The sequence below is a fragment of the Marmota monax genome, unplaced genomic scaffold, assembly GCF_021218885.2.
Source record: "Marmota monax isolate L192 unplaced genomic scaffold, Marmota_monax_Labrador192_F-V1.1 WCK01_AAM20220418_F8-fsc00052, whole genome shotgun sequence".
NCBI lineage: Eukaryota > Metazoa > Chordata > Mammalia > Rodentia > Sciuridae > Marmota > Marmota monax.
In genome coordinates, this window is record NW_026693473.1 from 10,453,010 (window position 1) to 10,465,159 (window position 12,150).

Here is a 12,150-nt window from a genome sequence, read left to right on the forward strand (position 1 = left end):
GGACCAGCCAGGAAACGACTTTGAATTTTCAGGATGTGTGGTCTCTGTTGCAAGTACTAATCTCCCGCAGGACATAGTTTGCTGACTCCTGTTGTATGGGATTCCATTGTATCATAAACCTCTGCATGAGTGTTAATTATGCTTTTTTCAAAGTGCCCAAAGGAAGGAATCCTTGAAATCTAGACTTTCAGACCAACCGACTCAGAGGAGGCAGGAGGGCGTCAGGCCTTAGGGGAGGTGTTTGTGGTTCAGCCGGCTTTGTGAACGTGGCCTTATCCAGGAACAATTTTTAACTCCTTTTTATCCAGTGTTAAATAAAGGAGAGCCCCTGGATTATAAAAACAAAACCAAAATGCCCAAACCTCCCTCAAAGCCCCAAACTCAATTCTCCTGACAAACTGCTTGACATTTCAGGATCCTGTTCATTTGGAACATGAAAAAATATACCTGGGGGGAGGCAGGCCCTCCTCATCACATTGTCTCTGAAGAAAGGTAGAGAGAGGGAAGAGGAGAGAGCTCTGATTTGATGTAGGTATCAGAGTAAACCAGGTCAGGCAGGCAGAAACCTTGATACCGTAAGAAATTAAACCCTCCTTCCGCTTTCTGGAACAGGAAGTACTGTATTGCTAATAAGAAATCAACAGCATCCTGTCCATACAAATGGAAGTGTAGGATCTTTCTGGCAATGCTTGAGCTCCTGCAGCATGCAGGTACTCGCCAGTCAGGAGTCCTCTCATCTCTGTCACCCTTGACTGGGTAGCCAGCACCTTTACATACAGTCTCACTTCATCCCCACCAAGCTGGGGAGTATTCTTGGTTTCCAGTGAAACAATGGAGGAAGAAAATATTTAAACTCAGAACTAGCCAGTGATAAAACTAAAGATTCAACTTAGTTTAGTGCTTTGGGGCTATGTGACATTCCTGGAGAAATGCTCTCTTCAGAGTTGCCTAGCTTTTTGGATCAAAAGAAACAACAAACAAGCCCTTCCAATCCTGTCTGCATCTCTTCTGAGTTTTGCAGTCAGTAGGTACATTAGCATTTGGGGTACCAGAAAATAATGCAAATAGAATACTAAACATAGTAGCCAAAGATTTCTAAAAGGAGTCATCAGAATCCACTCCATACATATATGAATGCTTCCTAATGGATTCGCCATTCCTCCCTTCAAATGCCATTGGAATCTGTGAACCAGAAAAGATCATGTTACTGAAAGATAATTGCAACGTAACCAGGGTGGTCTTGTCTAGATTCTAAACTTGGAGTTTCCTGGTCTCTAGGGGAAAGTCAACAAGGTACTACTTTAATGGATGCTACAGAAAGAAATGTGATCCTTGGTGCTGATTAGTAGGGGTTTTCTTTATACGCTGAAAGGGGTTTTAAGCAAAGCATTATAGAATTTGATAAGGTAAGAACTTTCTCTTAGAAAATAACTCTTTCAACACCAATGTTAATATAAACACACACACACACACATACACACCCTAAGACAATGAGAAGCCAAAATAGAATCGGCTTTTATATAGTAAACATGGGCTGGAATGTAGCTCAGTGGTAGAGCACATACTTAGCATGGTTTAGCAAATGCACGGGTTCAATCCCCAGCACCAAAAAACAAAAACAAAAATACATGCAGTCAATCTTGTGCAATTACAAGATGAGTAGCAGTCATTTTTTTTCTTTTTTAGAAAAAAAGACTTAATTTCTTTTTAGTGAAATTTAGGAGTCTATACAAATAAAAATTCACAAGACTGCCCAGGAACTCTAAAGTACTCATCTACTCATGTAAAAAACGGAAACTTGATGAAAACCAGGAGAAAATACATTGGCCCCTAACTATTTGGAACCCGTATCTTTAGTACCTGCACCTCATGATGACCATCAGCAGTGCCAGAGGAAACCACAAACAAGGGATGGACACGCAGATGCCATCGTCCTTGCCTTAGGAAGTCTGGGCTGCTTGTGGCATGACCCAAGCGTCCAATGCCTCCATTTGTTTTATGCAGCCTCAGAAAGGAAGATAAGTATTTATGGAGGTTCCAGTATGGCTTGAAATGAGCACTTAGAATCGACCAGGCCAATGAGGCCAAAGGACGCATCTCTGGGATGCCTGTGAGAAATGCCTGGCTCTACTGGCGCTCTTCCCCTCCACCCTCCATCACTGCACACAGGCAGTCTCTCTGTTGAGCTCCAGGTCAAGTACCAGTCTCTCCATGGAAGCTTCCTTGCCGTGGGATTCTTGTCCATCTGATTCCAGGAACATTTACTGCTTATTCTGTTCCCCTGTTACTAGAGTTTATTTGATACCCACTATGCACAAGGCTTTGGGCTTAACTAATGCTATATTGCCTTTATTCATTTTCCCCCAGACTGTTCATCTCTGGGTGAGTCTGAAATCATGGTGGTACATGCATCTTCATACAGGCAGTTGACAGCTAAGCGTGTGGGCGTGACTCATCCCTCACTGACAGAATCCCAGCACAACATGACGGTGAGTAGAAGACAATGAGAAAAGTGCCCAATTTAAAAGTCGGGAAATACATGCAAGTATAACTTTATGCATGATTCCACCACTGTCAATATTGTGACCCATGTTTTTTTTTTTTGTGTGTGTGTGTGTGTGTGGTACTAGGGGATCAAACCCAGGACCTTGCAAAATCTCTACTGCTGAGCTATAACCCTGACCCAATATTTTAGTGTATTTTTAAAAAAACTTAAAAAAATCTATATTTCTAATTATATTCTATTTTCACCAAATTTGGATCATTTTATATGAAAGGTTTTGTGGATTTTTTTTCGTTTTGGGGTTCTGGGGGTTGAACACAGGGGCACTTAAACACTCACCAGCCCCTTTTTGTTTATAAACAGAACCTCAATAAGTTGCTGAGACTGGCCTCTACCTTGTGATCCTCCTTTCTCAGCTTCCTGAGTCACTAGGATTACAGGTGTGTACCACTCTGCCCAGCAGGGTTTTATGTTTTTAACAAATTCTTATTTGAAGATAATTGTAGATTTATTTGAAATTGTAAGAAGCAGTACAAAGAGACCTTGCAAACACTTCTTCTAGTTTTCCCCAGTGGTAATGTCTTGCGTAACTATAGTACAATATCACAACCAGGAAATCAGTATTGACAGAATCCAGGAACCTTATTCAGATTTCATCGTTTTTGCATATACTCGTGTGTGCGTGTATGTGTGTGTGTGTGTGTGTGTGTGTGTGTGTTTAGTTCTGTGGGATGTTTTTGTATAAGAAGACTCATGTAACCACCTCCACATAGATCATCCAGATATTGAACAGTGACAGCTCACAGATTTCTCCAGGAAAGGAGACCATCAACTTCTGTAACCATGATCACTGTCTTCCCCCCATCCCACCTTCCTACTTTCTGAGAATCACTAATATTCTCCAGAATGGTTTGGAACCCCACATTTTCCCATGCCAATTTTCAAAACATAACTTAAATGTCTTTCTAACTTTCCACCATATTGATCAACCCTCATTTCTTTACCAACTTCCTTATTGGATATTTAGGTTGCTATTCATTGTGATGAGATTTTCTTTAAAAAAAAAAAACAACACTATGTCTACATGTTACCATGCCCACATATCTGATCATTTCCCTTTGGTATATTCTTGGAATTTACATTACTATTGAGAGAGCGTGGAACTTCTAAAATTATTGGTTTATGTTATCAAATTGCTTTCAGAAAGTTTTATTGTTTCTAGACCCACCAGCATAGAAGAATGTCTGACTTATCATTCCTATGCTAACATTAATTATCTTCATCTTTTTGTAATCAATATTTACAAATTTGATTAGAGCATGTGGATTTTTGGTTTTGCTTTTATGTACTTCTTACGTACTTGGTAAACTTAAACATTTTAACATATTAACAACTTTTATTACTTTTTCTCTACCTTATCTACTTACATGTTTTTACCATTTAAAAAGTGAATATTAATTTTTTTTTATTGATGTGCTACCAATAACCCCCTGAAGGGCTTAAATACCATTTAAAAACCACTGTGGTGCTGGACGTGGTGGCACATGCCTGTAATCCCAGCAGCTTGGGAGGCTGAGGCAGGAGGATTGTGAGTTCAAAGCCAGCCTCAGCGACTTAGCAAGGCACTTAGCAACTAAGTGAGGCCCTGTCTTCAAATAAAATATAAAAAAGGGCTGGGGATATGGCTCAGTGGTTGAGCACCCCTGGGTTCAATCCTCAAAGTCCTGAAAAAATAAACAAAAACCACTGTATTTCTTTGATGCCACACCATCCATGTCCATGTGAGAAGGAAGACCTGTCCCAGGCAGAGAGTGAACTTCTGTTCAAACACAATCTTGGTGAAGGTGGGCTCTGGAGCAGTTTCTCTGGGTAAGGAATGTACGAGAGAGAGAGAATGAGTGCAGTGTCTTCTGCAGCAGTCCTGAAATAGATTTGCAGTCCTGTCAAACTAGGCGACACTGCTGGCAAGAAGAGGCACATGGGGTGATGTTCACACAAGAATGAGAAGATCTCCGTGGGCCAGTTGCAGGATGCCGACCCTAAGGGCTGTTTCCTTCCTTCTCTCCCCCACTCCCTTCCTTCCTACTTTCTTGTCATTCTAAGTTGTCAGAAATTATTTGATTTAGTAAACTTTACATATTTTTTAGAATGTTAGTTTTGTACAGTTTTCCTAGATAATATAGATTTCAGAAAGCATTACAAGAATAAAGCCTTTTTTTTTTAAAAAAAAAAGTCCATTCATAAGCTGCATATGAAAGACTCATTGCAGAAACTTTAATCAATCTTTTTAAAAAAATAGACTCCAACTACTCCCTTGAGATAGGTAGTAGCACTATTTTTGATTTCACAGGTGAAGCTGGCTTTACTTCTGTTAAACAATGTGCTCAAGATCAACTGGGCCCAGTTCTGCTGATGCCCAGGGACATGCTCCAGTCTATGCCACTCAGTGGAACTAGTTGTAGTCCTTAATTAAGTGCCATCAGGAAGCTGTAGTTATAGTCTTTATGTGTGAGCAGAAAGCCCATAGCTGATCCATGAGACAGGCATGCAGGGGACAGGGCCCAGTGATGGGATATTTGCCAGTGCATTGGACCATGAGGCTGAGAAAGTCAGCAAATTGGTGAATGAAAGAGAGTCCTTTATGGAAGCCAGTGTGACTGTCTTTTGGGCAAAATGGCAAAGAGGAAATCAGACCATTGGTACAGAAAGACAAAGAAGATGGGTAGTCAAAGGTATTAAGGTGATTTCTTCCCTACTTCAGAGACTTTAGGAACTCCATGGGTGGTTGTCTGTTTCAGAGTAATTGCAAAAGGCTGTGTGGAGTTACTCAGGCTACAGAGGAGGAAGAGTGGGCCCCAGGGGTTGGAAGGGAATCATGTGAGGCCCCACCAAGGTGTAGAAATGAGGACCCAGGAGTGAGGGGGACAAGCCTCAGGCATGGTGTGACTTTAGCTGGAGGAACACATGCAGGGGTATGGACACAAGCTTGATTTCACATGTCAGCACCTCTCTCAAGGATCACAAGGATCCGGGATATCTCCCAAAGCTCATGTGTTAAAAGCATGCTCCTCAGAGCAACAAGACTCGGAGGTGGGGCTTTTAGAAAATGATTGAATTGTGAGAGCTGTAACCTCATCAGAGGATTAATTCATTTACTGGATTAATAATTTAAATGGGCTATGGGTTGGTAACTGTAGACAGGTGGTACAAAGCTGAAAGTAGTAGGTCCCCGTAGGTGTGGCTTTGGGGACTATATCTGTCCCTGGCCCCTTCCTGTCTCTCTTTCTGCTACTTGGAGCATTTTTCTTCCACCAGGCCTTTCTGGTGTGATGTTTCTGCCTTGGAGTGGTAAACTGTGGACTGAAGCCTCTAAAACTGTGAGCCAAAATAAATCTTTCCTCCTCAAAGTTGTTCATGTCAGGTATTTTGGTCACATCAATGAAAAACGGACTCAAACACAAGGTGTGTGGTGAACTGTTCCCATTAATTGAGTTCCTTATTTTAACTGTAAATAGTGCTCTCAAGAGTGGGACACAGGCAGGACACAGGTTGGATAGGGGAGGAACTCTACTTCCCTGCTCAGTTATTTCAGGCTAGAGTGGGAGCATGTTTTCTGGGACACAGGTGAGGGGACAGAGCTTTCTGGGTTAGTGGAATAGATTCTCTAAGACAGTGGCTTTCACACACTTTGGATCATAACTCACAGTGAGGTGTGCCTCACAAGCCAGTGACACATCCCTGTATAAAAGACTGAAGCAAATTTCACGATGCAACACTAACTCTTGCTATACAAGACTCACTGCAATATTTCCTGTCCTCTTTCAAGTTAGCAAAAGTGCTGGTATCTCTCACTAAATTGATTTCTTAATCCATTAACGGGTCATGGAGTTATTGAGTGAAAAGTCACTGTTGTGAGCAGCACCATACATCAACAAAACACAATGCCCACAGACGCCATCATCTGGGCCCTCGCTAGCCACAATCCACAGCATGGAAGTTTGCATGTAGAATTTTTTTTTCCAGGGAGAAGGTATTTTTTTTTTTAAAAAAAAGGTGTTTGAATTCTGGTTGGCCTCTGTCTTTTTAGCCTGCAAATAATTTCCACAGTGGTGCATCTAGGATTGTCCAGAATGAACTCTGTACGGCCAGATTTGGAAACCTGTTGGAAGTACGTGCAGAAGTTTCTAGAGTACCATTTTAAGCTTAGTCTTGCTTTGGCCTGAGATAGGGCGTCATCTCTCCCCAGCTTCCCAGGACCCTTTGGCTGTGTGCACAAAGAGAACCGGGCTTTTCTTGTTTGGGCCTTTGCTCCTTCCTATTTGATTGAATTTGAAGAGGAACTGTTTGCCTTAGGCCGCACATCCTGAATCATAATCAGGATGCTGCTGGCACAGAAAACCTGCTCCCACCCTTGCCTGAAATAACTGAACAGGGAAGTAGAGTTCCTCCCCTCTCCAACCTTAAAGAAAGAGGTTCATAATTTATTGTGTGCTGGCAATACATCAAAAGTCAATTCATTCACTTACAGTAAAATCAAGGAGGGCAGGACAATGAATACAGAGGGAGGTTAAAGTACCTCATTAAAAGGAACAAATTGTTCAGTTGACACCAGAATAATGAGGCTTGCATATTTGTCAGCCAGAGTCCAGTGGCCTTCAGGGATGCTTCCCTGCCTGTGGGATGGGAAAAAAGGTATAAAGCCACACCCTCAGCTTTATCACATCTTCAATTCCACAAATAGGCTTTGCTTGAGCTCTCCACCAGGGACCATGTGACCAGGGTGTATTAGTTTTGTAGGGCTGCTGTAACAAATTATTATAAACTTGACAACTTTAAGGTGACAGAAATTTATTTCCTTATAGTTCTGGAGACCAGAAACCTACAGTCAAGGTGTCAGCAGGCTACACTCCCTCTGAAGTCTCTGGATGAGAATATTTCCTTGTCTCTTCCAGCTGCTGGTGGCTCCAGGTGTTCCTTGGTTTGTGACCGTCCCTCCAGCCTCCGTGTCTGTCTTCACCCAGTATTCTGTGTTCTCCTCCATGAATCTTTTCTACAGATATCTGATTTTGGATTGAGGGCCTCCTGGATAAGCCAGACTGACCTCATCTGCAGATATTAGCTGAATTATATGTGCAAAGATCCTTTTTCTAAATAAGATCACTTCACATGCACACGTAGGTGTTCTAGCAACTTTCCAGGGGGCTGCCATTCAACCCAACACAGGGGGGCACAAAGTGGAAAATGACAGAGTTGCTGTTCTCAAGGGGCTCAGTTCAGTGGGGAGACAAATAGATCACTGCTCTGTGGCTATTCCTTTGACATTGGTATTGAACTAAGTGCTGAGGGGATCTCCAGAGAGTTCCTGTGGGCGTTGATCTGGAGTCAGAGAAGGGGTATATTTTATTTTATTTTTCCTTTGAACTCTATAATTTCCTGGCATCCAGAAATCACCCTTGGAAGCCATCAGGCTGAAACACAAGTCTAGTCTGAATGGAGAGGATTAATACTGGCCCAGCCAGACTGTGGGGTCTGGTTGAGTTCAGCCAACCCTGTCAGTTGTCTTGAGGTTTGGGGGAGTTGCCAGGGAAAGGAAGGAGGGCTGACGCTGTAAGTGGTGGAGATTTTGGATGGGTGCATTGCTGGAAGGCAAGTAGCTGGTGCCATGAAGTAGATCTCTGGCTTTCTCTGTGACTGAGACTGGGAAAGAGGAACCTTACTGTGTCCATTCTGTCACCCATGCTGGGTCAGAGTGGGAGCACCCCTGTGGGGACACCACAGACCCAGGGAGCTGCCCCACTGAGTTCTCCTTTACTCCATGACCTTGAATCAGTGTTCTATGTTGGTCCCTGGAGGGGTATGGGAAGGCAGTTCCTGCCCCAAGATGCACCTGAGAAGCTTGGTTCTCTTTCTGTGATTTTTGCAGAATATCATCTGTAGCTCTTCCCACATTCTTGGGACCCTACCTCTTCATCATTGCTTATTGGATTATAAATGGACTTGATAGTAGACATAATGAAATTATTATTAACATTCCTTGTTAATTTGCTTGGTGTTATGATGAACAACATCTTTATTTTTAGGAGAACGTGCTAAAGTACTTATGGTGATGTTCTAATGCCTACAGTGCTCAAATATGTCAGCAAAAATATCATTAAAATGTGAAGAATTGCTAAGTCTAAGTGGAAGGTATATAAATGTTCATTTTTCTATTGTTGAAATTACTCATAAAAAAAACCCTTGGGTGAGTGATGAGAGGAGAAAATTCTTGAAGCAGAATTTATTGGCCTATGTTCTCTGGGTTCCAGGGAGGAGGAGTGGAAAGGTTTCAGAGACTAGGAAGCTTCTAAATTTATTTGTGAACTCTGTGGGTGTGTTTGTGAGTCTGTGTGTTTCTTTTCTTTTTTGGGGGAAAGGTTTATTGCTTATAATTTTCCTCTGAGTCTCAAAGATGTCTGTTAGCCCCCTTTCCCAGGGTTAAACGCCACTGCTTAAAACTGGAGGTGAATTTGTGTACATCAGATTTTTCATAAATGGATACAAACAGGCAAAGAGAGTCTGATCCTGATATATCATCAGAACTTTGCTGCACAATTTAGATCCTAAATATAAATTATGTAGTTCTCTCCCTTTAAGTTCATTAGCTCTTGATCTTTTAAATTAGTCCTTTCTTATTTTAATTGAATTCTTAGACATTTACACAGGTTTAATTATTGGTTGCTAATATTAACAAATTTGTTCTCCCTGGTACTAATTTAAAACTAAAATAACAATTTTGATATCTTTCTAGATGATGACAGTAACATAGACTCATTATATACAGTTTACAATGAAGGAAGCAAAGTTACCATTAACCCATACTCCAGAAAGCCTCACTATTAACACAGAGGTGGGTATTATGAGTAACTTAGAGATGATTTAAAGCAGGAGGGTGTACCTAGGTTACATGCAAATATAACCTGTGACCTTGGTATCCGTGGGGGTTTCTAGAACCAATCTCCCTCAGCTACTGTAGTTTGATGGATTTCTTGCTTTTGATATGTGTGCACCTCTGCATATATATGAAACAAAACTGAATAAAACCAAATGTACAGATTTTGTTATGTAAGAAAGAAAAAATTTCAGAATTTTACTTTTTTATGCCTTCTCAATTTATAGAAAGAAGCATTAGAACTGACTTCTCCAGTCTTTATATTAAATATTATTGCTCTAAATCAATATTTTAGATTTTAGTGGACATGAAGGGACATCTTTCCCCTGCAGTCTCTTGTCTCCTTTGAATATTTAGTAGTGGGAGTTATGTCAGTTATGCTAATTGCCTGTGGTGGCAGTCTGTTTGACTCCATTGACTTGCTACTCTGAAATAGGTAAGAAAACTATTTATTTATTTATTTTGATTATTGAGAAGGGAATCAGGGCAAAGGTAACTCCAAATCGCTGGGAATCTGGCTGGTTGGGGTGGGAGGAAACCTTGAGAAACGCTATTTTGTGTGTGGTTCATTCTTACAGTTTGGCTATTTGGTGGCTTCAGAATAATGCAAAGAAAACCTGTTGCAGCACCTGCATAAGCCCACTTCCAGAGGGGCCAGGGGGTGCCTGACTTTCTGATCCACAAGACCATCAAGGGATATGAGTTGAGAAGAGGGGTTCATAGATGAAGCAAAGAGAGGCTGACCGTGTGGCATTGGCCTTCCTCCGACTTTAAGTGGCACTTGGCAAGGACCTAGTCACATCTTGATTTGGACTGGAGTAATTTGTTTACCTACGTTAATATATGTAAAGCCCCAACAATGTGTCTTGCCTTTGATAAAGCATGTAACAGATACTAATTCCCTCCTGTCATAGGAGACAATGAGTTTGGGGAAGGCACTTGAATTCTGCACAGTAAAAAAGAACATGGGGCTTGGATCCAGACACACCTGTTCAGGATCTTGAGTTTGACTCTTATTAGCACTCTGACCTCGGGAAACTTGCTAAACTTGATGTCTCTGAATTCATTTTCTCACCAGGGAAGTGGGAATAGTAGTAGTTCCCATCTCATTGGGATTTTGAAAGAATTAAATATAAAATATGCTCACAATAATGGCTAGCATCTATCAAGATCTGGGTGCATTTGGAGTGTTGTTTTAGTGCTTTAGATGTGACTATCTTATTCCACTCTGATAATTCTGTGAGTTAGGTGCTAGCATTCCCGTTTTGCAGAGAAGAAAACCAAAGCACAGAGAAGTCACAGCATGCCCCAGGTCACACAGCTTGCACAGGAGAACTTGGATTTGAACCAAGGAAGGTTGGTTCTCTCTCTGGTATTCTTATATCCCACTTTGCACAATTCTTTGCCCATGGATCCTTGTGTGACTATACAAATGAAATGCCTGGTAAACATGTGCTGAATAACGACCACAGGAGTGTCTTCCCATGTTGTTAGACAAGCATTATGCATATTCCTATCATGGTTGAGAAAATGCACTTGTTTAGAAAAGAGATGCCTTATATGAGCCTGAAATAATGCTTTAAGACTCGTATTTGAATAACCTCATGAAAAGAGGCTTGGCCCTGTGAAGATTTCTGCCATTTTCTGTTCCAATCAGCTGCTGAGTTTGGGCTGGAGCCAGAGTGATGACTCTTCTCCCATGTGCAAGAGGGTGAAGCATGAGGGTGTTACCAGGAATTGAGACCTGGACAGGCTTGCAGGGCTGGGCACCCGGCCGAGTCACACCCAAGCAGTGGGTGCTTGCCAGCTTCAGGGCTAAGCTATTGCCCCTGAGTGGCTGGGCAGGGCAGGCAGCTCTTTGCTTGCTGATTCTCTTGTCTCCCAGGGCAACCACCTGGAGCAGACCGTGGTCACCCGTGGGAATGCTCCTCCTGAGTCAGCGGGGCCTGCAGGGCCCCTGGGTGTGGCTGCGCTTTCCTTTGGCCCCAACACAGATGCCTTTATCTCACAGGATATCACTGCGCCATCACGGGTTCAGGGTCGGAGCTGCAGGATGGAGGCTGTTTGCTTTGCATCCATTTTTAGGACTGTTCCTTGGGCGATTACTGGAAGCGTACAGCGTCTGGGTGGGGACTTGACTGTCAGTGTGTGACCATCAGAAAGAGAGGAGAAGCTTTGGTTCTAAAATCAACTTTTCCCCGGATTTGTTGCATAAATTTGGAGACTTTGTTCTCTCCTCCAGGCCTCACTTTCTTCTCCTGGAAAACTGAAATGATTCCATGCCTACCTATGTCACAGGATCGTGCTGAGAACCATGGACAAGGAGCGTAGCAGTTGATAAACTGCAAGGTATCACACAGAAGCAAGAAGACTTTTTTTTTTTTTTTCCCCACAGCTGGGTATTAACATTTCTGATCCCTTCTAGCTGCTCACCTGTTTGAAGAATCTCATCCATGTCTACCCTTGAAGGGCTGGTGTTTGGTATTCTTGAGACAGATGGTTGGATTATTTATTTATTTATTTGTTTATTTATTTGGGATAGTACCAGGGATTGAACCCAGGAACACTTTACCACTGAGCCACATGCCCAGCCCTTTAAAAAAAACATTTTATTTAGAGACAGGGTCTCACTGAGTTGCTTAGGGCCCTACTAAGTTGCTGAGGCTGGCTTTGAACTCGAGATTCTCCTGCCTCAGCCTCCTGAACTGCTGGGATTACA